Genomic DNA, 8,094 nt, shown 5'->3' on the forward strand with positions numbered 1-8,094 from the left:
TCCTATATTTACTAATTGTTTTGGTGTTACCCTTCAGCTTTTTGACACCCAGAGATAATGATTAGCGGTGCAGTATATTCTATTACTATTACCTAACTGCAGCAGAAAAAAGTCAGGTATTTTCCTCTGCCAGGCAAGACTGTGCTGTGTGACAGAGTTGTGTAAATTTCACAGCTGGATAGTCAGAAATTCAGACCCTTTGGTTCGGGAACCGCTCCCTTATATGTATGTCATCTATAAATTTAATAGTGCCTAAAACATTATTTTTAATGCTAATTTCACTTTAATTAATATAACATCAAATGTACTTTGCTATGGCTTTCAAACACAACTTTTTTGTTGATTTACTTCATATTTCTTTTAATATTGAAGTGATAAAATCTGTCATCAGATGGAGCCTTGCTGTCCTCTAGTGGATGTTACATGCACAGACATACAAAAACGTGCTGAAAAACGTACTGTTGTTACACAATTGGACTTAAATGGTATGTACATTTTTTAATATTGAGATATTAAGTGATATGTATAACAAAACTGGATGCTAAAAGCCAGTCTAACTTCCAGGTACATTGTAGTAGCAAAGGTGAATAAACACAAATAAAATCAATCATTCTGAAAAGCTTGATAAAGTGGAAAGAGAACTGGAAACAAAATACCCCAGATCTTGGTTCATCATAAAAAAATAAAATAAAATAGTGTAACTTAGGTGTGGTCTTTTTAATGCACTAGTAACTGCTCATTGATAGGCATAGCTGATGCTTACAACCAATAATATTCCTCCAGATTCTGGCTGCCCAAGAATGTGATGAACCGAACAGTAGGCAGGCCCGGACTGGCCATAGGACACACCAGGCATTTGACTGGTGGGCCGGGGTCAGCTGGATAGGAAGGGTGGCCGGGTGGCACATAGAGGCACCTTTTTAGTTGGATTATTATGCTGACGCTGTTGACTAGAGATGAGCGAATCGAACCAGGCGAACTGGAATTCGAGTCGAATTTCAGGAAATATTCGATTCGCGGCGAAACCGAAATTTTGCCTACTTCGGGTGCGCGAATCGAACATTTCCCGATCAGCCGGCAAAAGTGTCCCTGCAGTGAGCTCCGCTATTTCTGACAGTTCTCTGACAGAAGGAACACATGTTTAGCGGTTGAAACATTGTATCTATTAGTTTACATTTAGGATACAGATGTTTCAACCACTGTTCATGTGAAGAAGCTGTGAGAGAACTGTCAGAAATAGAGGAACTCTGCACATACACTTTTTGCCGGCTTGGAATTATTCTTCTTTTCATCCTACTTCTTCTTCTTCTTCATCTTCATCCTCAGAAGAAGAGGATGAGGATGAGGATGAAGAAGAAGAAGAAGAAGTAGGATGAAAAGAAGAATAATTCCAAGCCGGCAAAAAGTGTATGTGCAGAGTTCCTCTATTTCTGACAGTTCTCTCACAGCTTCTTCACATGTACAGCGGTTGAAACATCTGTATCCTAAATGGAAACTAATAGATACAATTTGTATCTATTAGTTTCCATTTAGGATACAGATGTTTCAACCGCTGTACATGTGAAGAAGCTGTGAGAGAACTGTCAGAAATAGAGGAACTCTGCACATACACTTTTTGCCGGCTTGGAATTATTCTTCTTTTCATCCTACTTCTTCTTCTTCTTCTTCTTCTTCATCCTCATCCTCATCCTCTTCTTCTGAGGATGAGGATGAAGAAGAAGAAGAAGCAGTAGGATGAAAATAAGAATAATTCCAAGCCGGCAAAAAGTGTATGTGCAGAGTTCCTCTATTCTGCAGATACACTTAGAGGAGCTCTGCACATACACTTTTTGCCTGTTTGGAATTAATCTTATTTTCATCCTACTTCTTCTTCCTCTTCTTCTTCTTTATCCTCATCCTCAGAAGAAGAAGAAGAGGATGAAGAAGAAGAAGAAGAAGAAGTAGGATGAAAATAAGAATAATTGCAAGCCGGCAAAAAGTGTATGTGCAGAGTTCCTCTATTCTGCAGATACACTTAGAGGAGCTCTGCACATACACTTTTTGCCGGCTTGGAATTAATCTTATTTTCATCCTACTTCTTCTTCTTCTTCTTCATCCTCATCCTCAGAAGAAGAGGATGAGGATGAGGATGAAGAAGAAGAAGAAGAAGAAGAAGTAGGATGAAAATAAGAATAATTCCAAGCCGGCAAAAAGTGTATGTGCAGAGCTCCTCTAAGTGTATCTGCAGAGCTCCTCTAAGTGTATCTGCAGAATAGAGGAACTCTGCACATACACTTTTTGCCGGAAACCGCTGTATGGAGGGAATGTCATGGAACTGTCAGAAATAGACTATTAATGACAGTTCTGGGACTGTCCTTCCATACAGCGGTTGAAACATTGTATGTATTTGTTTCCATAAATGGATCCATTTATGGAAACAAATACATACAATGTTTCAACCGCTGTATGGAAGGACAGTCCCAGAACTGTCATAAATAGTCTATTTCTGACAGTTCTATGACATTCCCTCCATACAGCGGTTGAAACAGCTGTATGGAGTGAATGTCCCAGAACTGTCAGAAATAGACTATTTATGACAGTTCTGGGACATTCACTCCATACAGCGGTTGAAACATTGTATCTATTTTTTTCCATAAATGACATTCTGCAGATACACTTAGAGGAGCGCTGCAGATACACTTTTTGCCGGCTTGGAATTATTCTTATTTTCATCCTACTTCTTCTTTTTCTTCTTATGAGGATGAGGATGAAGAAGAAGAAGTAGGATGAAAATAAGATTAATTCCAAGCCGGCAAAAAGTGTATCTGCAGCGCTCCTCTAAGTGTATTTGCAGAATGTCATTTATGGAAAAAAATAGATACAATGTTTCAACCGCTGTATGGAAGGACAGTCCCAGAACTGTCATAAATAGTCTATTTCCGACAGTTCTGGGACATTCACTCCATACAGCTGTTTCAACCGCTGTATGGAGGGAATGTCATAGAACTGAAATAGTCAGAAATAGACTATTTCTGACAGTTCTGGGACAATCACTCCATACAGCTGTTTCAACCGCTGTATGGAGGGAATGTCATGGAACTGTCAGAAATAGACTATTAATGACAGTTCTGGGACTGTCCTTCCATACAGCGGTTGAAACATTGTATGTATTTGTTTCCATAAATGGATCCATTTATGGAAACAAATACATACAATGTTTCAACCGCTGTATGGAAGGACAGTCCCAGAACTGTCATAAATAGTCTATTTCTGACAGTTCTGGGACATTCACTCCATACAGCTGTTTCAACCGCTGTATGGAGGGAATGTCATAGAACTGTCAGAAATAGACTATTAATGACAGTTCTGGGACTGTCCTTCCATACAGCGGTTGAAACATTGTATCTATTTGTTTCCATAAATGGATCCATTTATGGAAACAAATACATACAATGTTTCAACCGCTGCATGGAAGGACAGTCCCAGAACTGTCATTAATAGTCTATTTCTGACAGTTCCATGACATTCCCTCCATACAGCGGTTGAAACAGCTGTATGGAGTGAATGTCCCAGAACTGTCAGAAATAGACAGAAACTGTCACAGAACTGTCCTTCTTCTCATCCTTCTTCTTCTCATCCTTCTTCTCATCCTTCTTCTCATCCTTCTCCTTCTTCTCATCCTTCTCCTTCTTCTCATCCTTCTCCTTCTCCTTCTTCTCATCCTTCTCCTTCTCCTTCTTCTCATCCTTCTCCTTCTTCTCATCCTTCTCCTTCTTCTCATCCTTCTCCTTCTTCTCATCCTTCTCCTTCTCCTTCTTCTCATCCTTCTCCTTCTCCTTCTTCTCATCCTTCTCCTTCTTCTCATCCTTCTCCTTCTCCTTCTTCTCATTCTTCTCCTTCTCCATCTTCTCATCCTTCTCCTTCTTCTCATCCTTCTCCTTCTCCTTCTTCTCATCCTTCTCCTTCTCCATCTTCTCATCCTTCTCCTTTTCCTTCTTCTCATCCTTCTCCTTCTGCTTCTCCTTCTCCTTCTTCTCATCCTTCTCCTTCTCCTTCTTCTCATCCTTCTCCTTCTTCTCATCCTTCTCCTTCTTCTCATCCTTCTCCTTCTTCTCATCCTTCTCCTCATCCTTCTCCTTCTTCTCATCCTTCTCCTTCTCCTTCTTCTCATCCTTCTCCTTCTTCTCATCCTTCTCCTTCTCCATCTTCTCATCCTTCTCCTTCTTCTCATCCTTCTCCTTCTTCTCATCCTTCTCCTTCTCCTTCTTCTCATCCTTCTCCTTCTTCTCATCCTTCTCCTTCTCCTCATCCTTCTCCTTCTCCTTCTTCTCATCCTTCTCCTTCTCCTTCTTCTCATCCTTCTCCTTCTCCTTCTTCTCATCCTTCTCCTTCTCCTTCTTCTCATCCTTCTCCTTCTCCTTCTTCTCATCCTTCTCCTTCTCCTTCTCTTTCCTCATCTCCAAGGGCATTTAAATTAAAGGTACAGTGTTCTGCACTAATTTAAAGGCTCTCTGAAGCCTAGAAACCCTTTTTATAAGTCATCTTCGTAGCGAAGAAATTCGCATCGAATCGAATTTCACACTGGAATTCGCCGAATCAGCCGAATCGAATTTTTGAGAAATTCGCTCATCTCTACTGTTGACCATCAACTGGCACCCCTGACGTCTGTCCCTTATCTATTGTTTGCCTGTGAGTTCCATGGGGTTCTCTGTCTGCCCATTGCATAATTGATGCGCCCCCACACCCGACAGTGGGATCCGTTGTCCTGTTCTGGCTGCACCTGTTCTGGCTGCACTGGGGAATTCTTTATCATACAATGCACACTGTCTAACCATGTAATCGCCTTTAGGTGCTACCTATGCTGTTTTTTGTCTGATTTTCTATACATGTTTATTGTTTAATTTGTTCATTACTTTAGATGTGTTGCTAACCCCTGAAGAAGCGACTCCAGTAACGAAACATGTTGGACATTTTTCACACAGCTTGGACCTTCCACACCCTCTGAAAAAAGTATACTGTATCCACCATCTTCATCTAACCTCTCTTGGAAGTAGTTGATATGGTTGGTTGGTGAGGGGAGACATGCTCTGTTTCAAGTGTGCAATGCAATTTTAAATATATACAAGATATGTTTTAAGCAACATTGTTTTTACTTTTTGTGTACTAAGTTTATGTGTCTAAAAAATTCATTAGATATTTTTGCCTCTAATATTCTTAAATTGTGACGTGGCACTATGTTACTCTTGGGGGTGTGACCTCCTACCACCCGATGGTCGCCCCTTACCTTCTTTTCCCGACACATAGAGTAACCGGACTGTACATTTCCTCTGTGCCACACGGCCACCCCTCCTATCCATCTACTGCATGCCCTGGGTTCCTGTATGCTTCTCCCCAGGCCGCCCCCCCCATCTCCTGCAGTGCTGCAACCGGGTTCTGTCAGGATAGACTGCCAAGTGCTGACAGTTCCCCGCCCACCACAGATGGGGAAAGAGAGAGAAAGCCGCCCTTTCTCCTCCTGCTTTCTCCTCCTGTGTCTGTCCCGCCAACACTCCCTGGAAGTCTTGTGTCTCTCTTTCTTTCTTTCTTTCTTTCTTTCTTTCTTTCTCTCTCCCCTGTTTCTGTTCCATTCTTTCCCTGCCTCTTTCTCTTCTTTTACTCCTTTTTTCCCTCCCTCTTTCTCTTCTTTTACTCCTTTTTTCCCTCCCTCTTTCTCTTCTTTTACTCCTTTTTTCCCTCCCTCTTTCTCTTCTTTTACTCCTTTTTTCCCTCCCTCTTTAATTTCCTCCTTCTTTCTTTTCCTCCTTCTTTGCCGCAGCCTTTCCCTCCTTCCTTCTTTCCCTCCTTCCTCCTTCTTTCTTCCCCTCCTTCTTTTTTTCCCTTCCTCTTTCCCTCCTTCCTTCTTTCCCTCCTTTTTTTTCCTTCCTTCCTCCTTCTTTCTTTCCCTCCTTCCTTCTTTCTTTCCCTCCTTCCTTCTTTCCCTCTTTATTTCCCTCCTTCCTCCTTTCCCTCCTTTGCTATGTCCCTCCTTCCTTCTTTCCCTTCCTCTTTCCCTCCTTCTTTCTTTCCCTCCCTCCTTCTTTCCCTCCCTCTTTCCTTTCTGTCTCTTCCTCATTCCCTTCTTCCTTCTTTCCCTCCTTCCTTTTTCCCCTCCTTGCTTCTTTCCCCCTTTCCCTCTTTCTTTATCTCCCTCATTCTTTCTTTTCCTGCTTCTTTCCCTGTTTCTTTCGCTCCTTCTTTTCCTCTTTATTTCTCTCCTTCTTTCCCTCTTTCTTTTTCTCCTTCTTTCCCTCTTTCTTTTCCTCCTTATTTCTTTCCCTCCTTCCTTCATTCCCTCTTTTCTTCTTTCCTTCCTTATTTCTTTCCCTATTCCTTTCCCTCCTTCCCTCTTTCCCTCCTTCCTTCTTTCCCTCTTTCCTTCTTAAAATCTTTCCTTCTTTCCCTCCTTCCTTCTTTCCCTCCTTCCTTCTTTCCCTCCTTCCTTCTTTCTTTCCCTCCTTCCTTCTTAACAACTTTCTCTCCTTTCTTCCATCCTTCCCTCTTTCCTTTTTTCCCTCTTTCTCTCTTTCCTTCCTTCCCTCTTTCCTTCTCTCCCTCCTTCTTTCTTTCCCTCTTTCCATCCTTGCTTTTTTCCCTCCTTCCTTTTTTGTCCCTCCTTCCTTATTTCTCTCCTTCCTCCTTCTTTCTTTCCCTTCTTCCTTCTTTCCCTCCTTTGCTATGTCCCTCCTTCCTTCTTTCCCTTCCTCTTTCCCTCCTTCTTTCTTTCTCTCCCTCTTTCTGTCCCTTCCTCTTTCCCTTCTTCCTTCTTTCCCTCCTTCCTACTTTCTCTCTTTCCTTTTTTCCATATTTCCTTCTTTCCCACCTTCCTTTTTCCCCTCCTTGCTTCTTTCCCCCTTTCCTTCTTTCTTTTCCTCCCTCTTTCTTTACCTCCCTTATTATTTCCTTTCCTCCTTCTTTCCCTGTTTCTTTCACTGCTTCTTTTCCTCTTTATTTCTCTACTTCTTTCCCTCTTTCATTTCCTCCCTCTTTCCTTCTTTCCCTCTTTCTCTCTTTCCTTCCTTCCCTCTTTCCTACTTTCTTTCCTTCCTTTTTTCCCTCCTTCCTTCTATCTTTTCCTCCTTCTTTCCCTCTTTCTTTCCCTCCCTCCTTTTCCTCTTTCTTTCCCTCCCTCCTTCTTTCTTTCCCTCCTTCTTTCAATCCCTCCTTCTTTCCCTCCCTCCTTCCCTCTTTCCCTCCCTCCTTCCCTCTTTCCCTTCTTCTTTCCCTCTTTCTTTCCCTCCCTCCTTCTTTCTTTCCCTCTTTCTTTCCCTCCCTCCTTCTTTCTTTCCCTCTTTCTTTCCCTCCCTCCTTCCTTCTTTCCCTCCTTCCTTCCCTATTCCTTTCCCTCTTTCCCTCCTTCCTTCTTTCCCTCTTTCCTTCTTTCCCTTCTTCCTTCTTTCCTTCTTCCTTCTTTCTTTCCCTCCTTCCTTTTTAACAACTTTCTCTCCTTTCTTTCCCTCCTTCCCTCTTCCTTTTTTCCCTCTTTCCCTCTTTCTCTCTTTCCTTCCTTCCCTCTTTCCTTCTTTCCCTCTTTCCTTCTTTCTTTCCTTCCTTTTTCCCTCCTTCCTTCTATCTTTTCTCCTCTTTCCCTCTTTCTTTCCCTCCCTCCCTTTTTCCTCTTTCTTTCCCTCCCTCCTTCTTTCTTTCCCTCCTTCTTTCCCTCCCTCCTTCCCTCTTTCCCTTCTTCCCTCTTTCCCTTCTTCTTTCCCTCTTTCTTTCCCTCCCTCCTTCTTTCTTTCCCTCTTTCTTTCCCTCCCTCCTTCTTTCTTTCCCTCTCTTCTTCTTCCCTCCTTCTTTCCCTTCTTCTTTCCCTCTTTCTTTCCCTCCTTCCTTCCCTCTTTCTTTCCCTCCCTCCTTTTTTCTTTCCCTCCATCTTTCCCTCTTTCTTTTCCTCCTACTTTCCCTCCTTCCTTCTGTCTTTCCCTCCTTCTTTCTTTACCTTTTTCCTTCTTTCCCTCCTTCCTTCTTTCCCTCCTTCCTTCTTTTCCTCCTTCCTTCTTAACATCTTTCCTTCTTTCCTTTTCCCTCCTTCCTTCATTCCCTCCTTCCCCCTTCTTTCTTCTTTCTTTCTTTCTTTCT

The 8,094-nt window shown here is 42.3% G+C and overlaps 1 long non-coding RNA gene across 1 annotated transcript; it reads left to right on the forward strand.

The window, feature by feature from the left end:
• The first annotated feature begins 354 nt into the window (after positions 1–354).
• Positions 355–5,120, forward strand: LOC149429003 (uncharacterized). Its single transcript, XR_016310649.1, has 2 exons — positions 355–485; positions 4,898–5,120. It is a non-coding gene; the product is annotated as an uncharacterized LOC149429003 (long non-coding RNA).
• Positions 5,121–8,094: the final 2,974 nt, after the last annotated feature.

The sequence above is a fragment of the Staurois parvus genome, unplaced genomic scaffold (genome assembly GCF_062004578.1).
Source record: "Staurois parvus isolate SC_StPar_1 unplaced genomic scaffold, SC_StPar_1.0 ptg002866l, whole genome shotgun sequence".
NCBI classification, from domain to species: Eukaryota; Metazoa; Chordata; class Amphibia; order Anura; family Ranidae; genus Staurois; species Staurois parvus.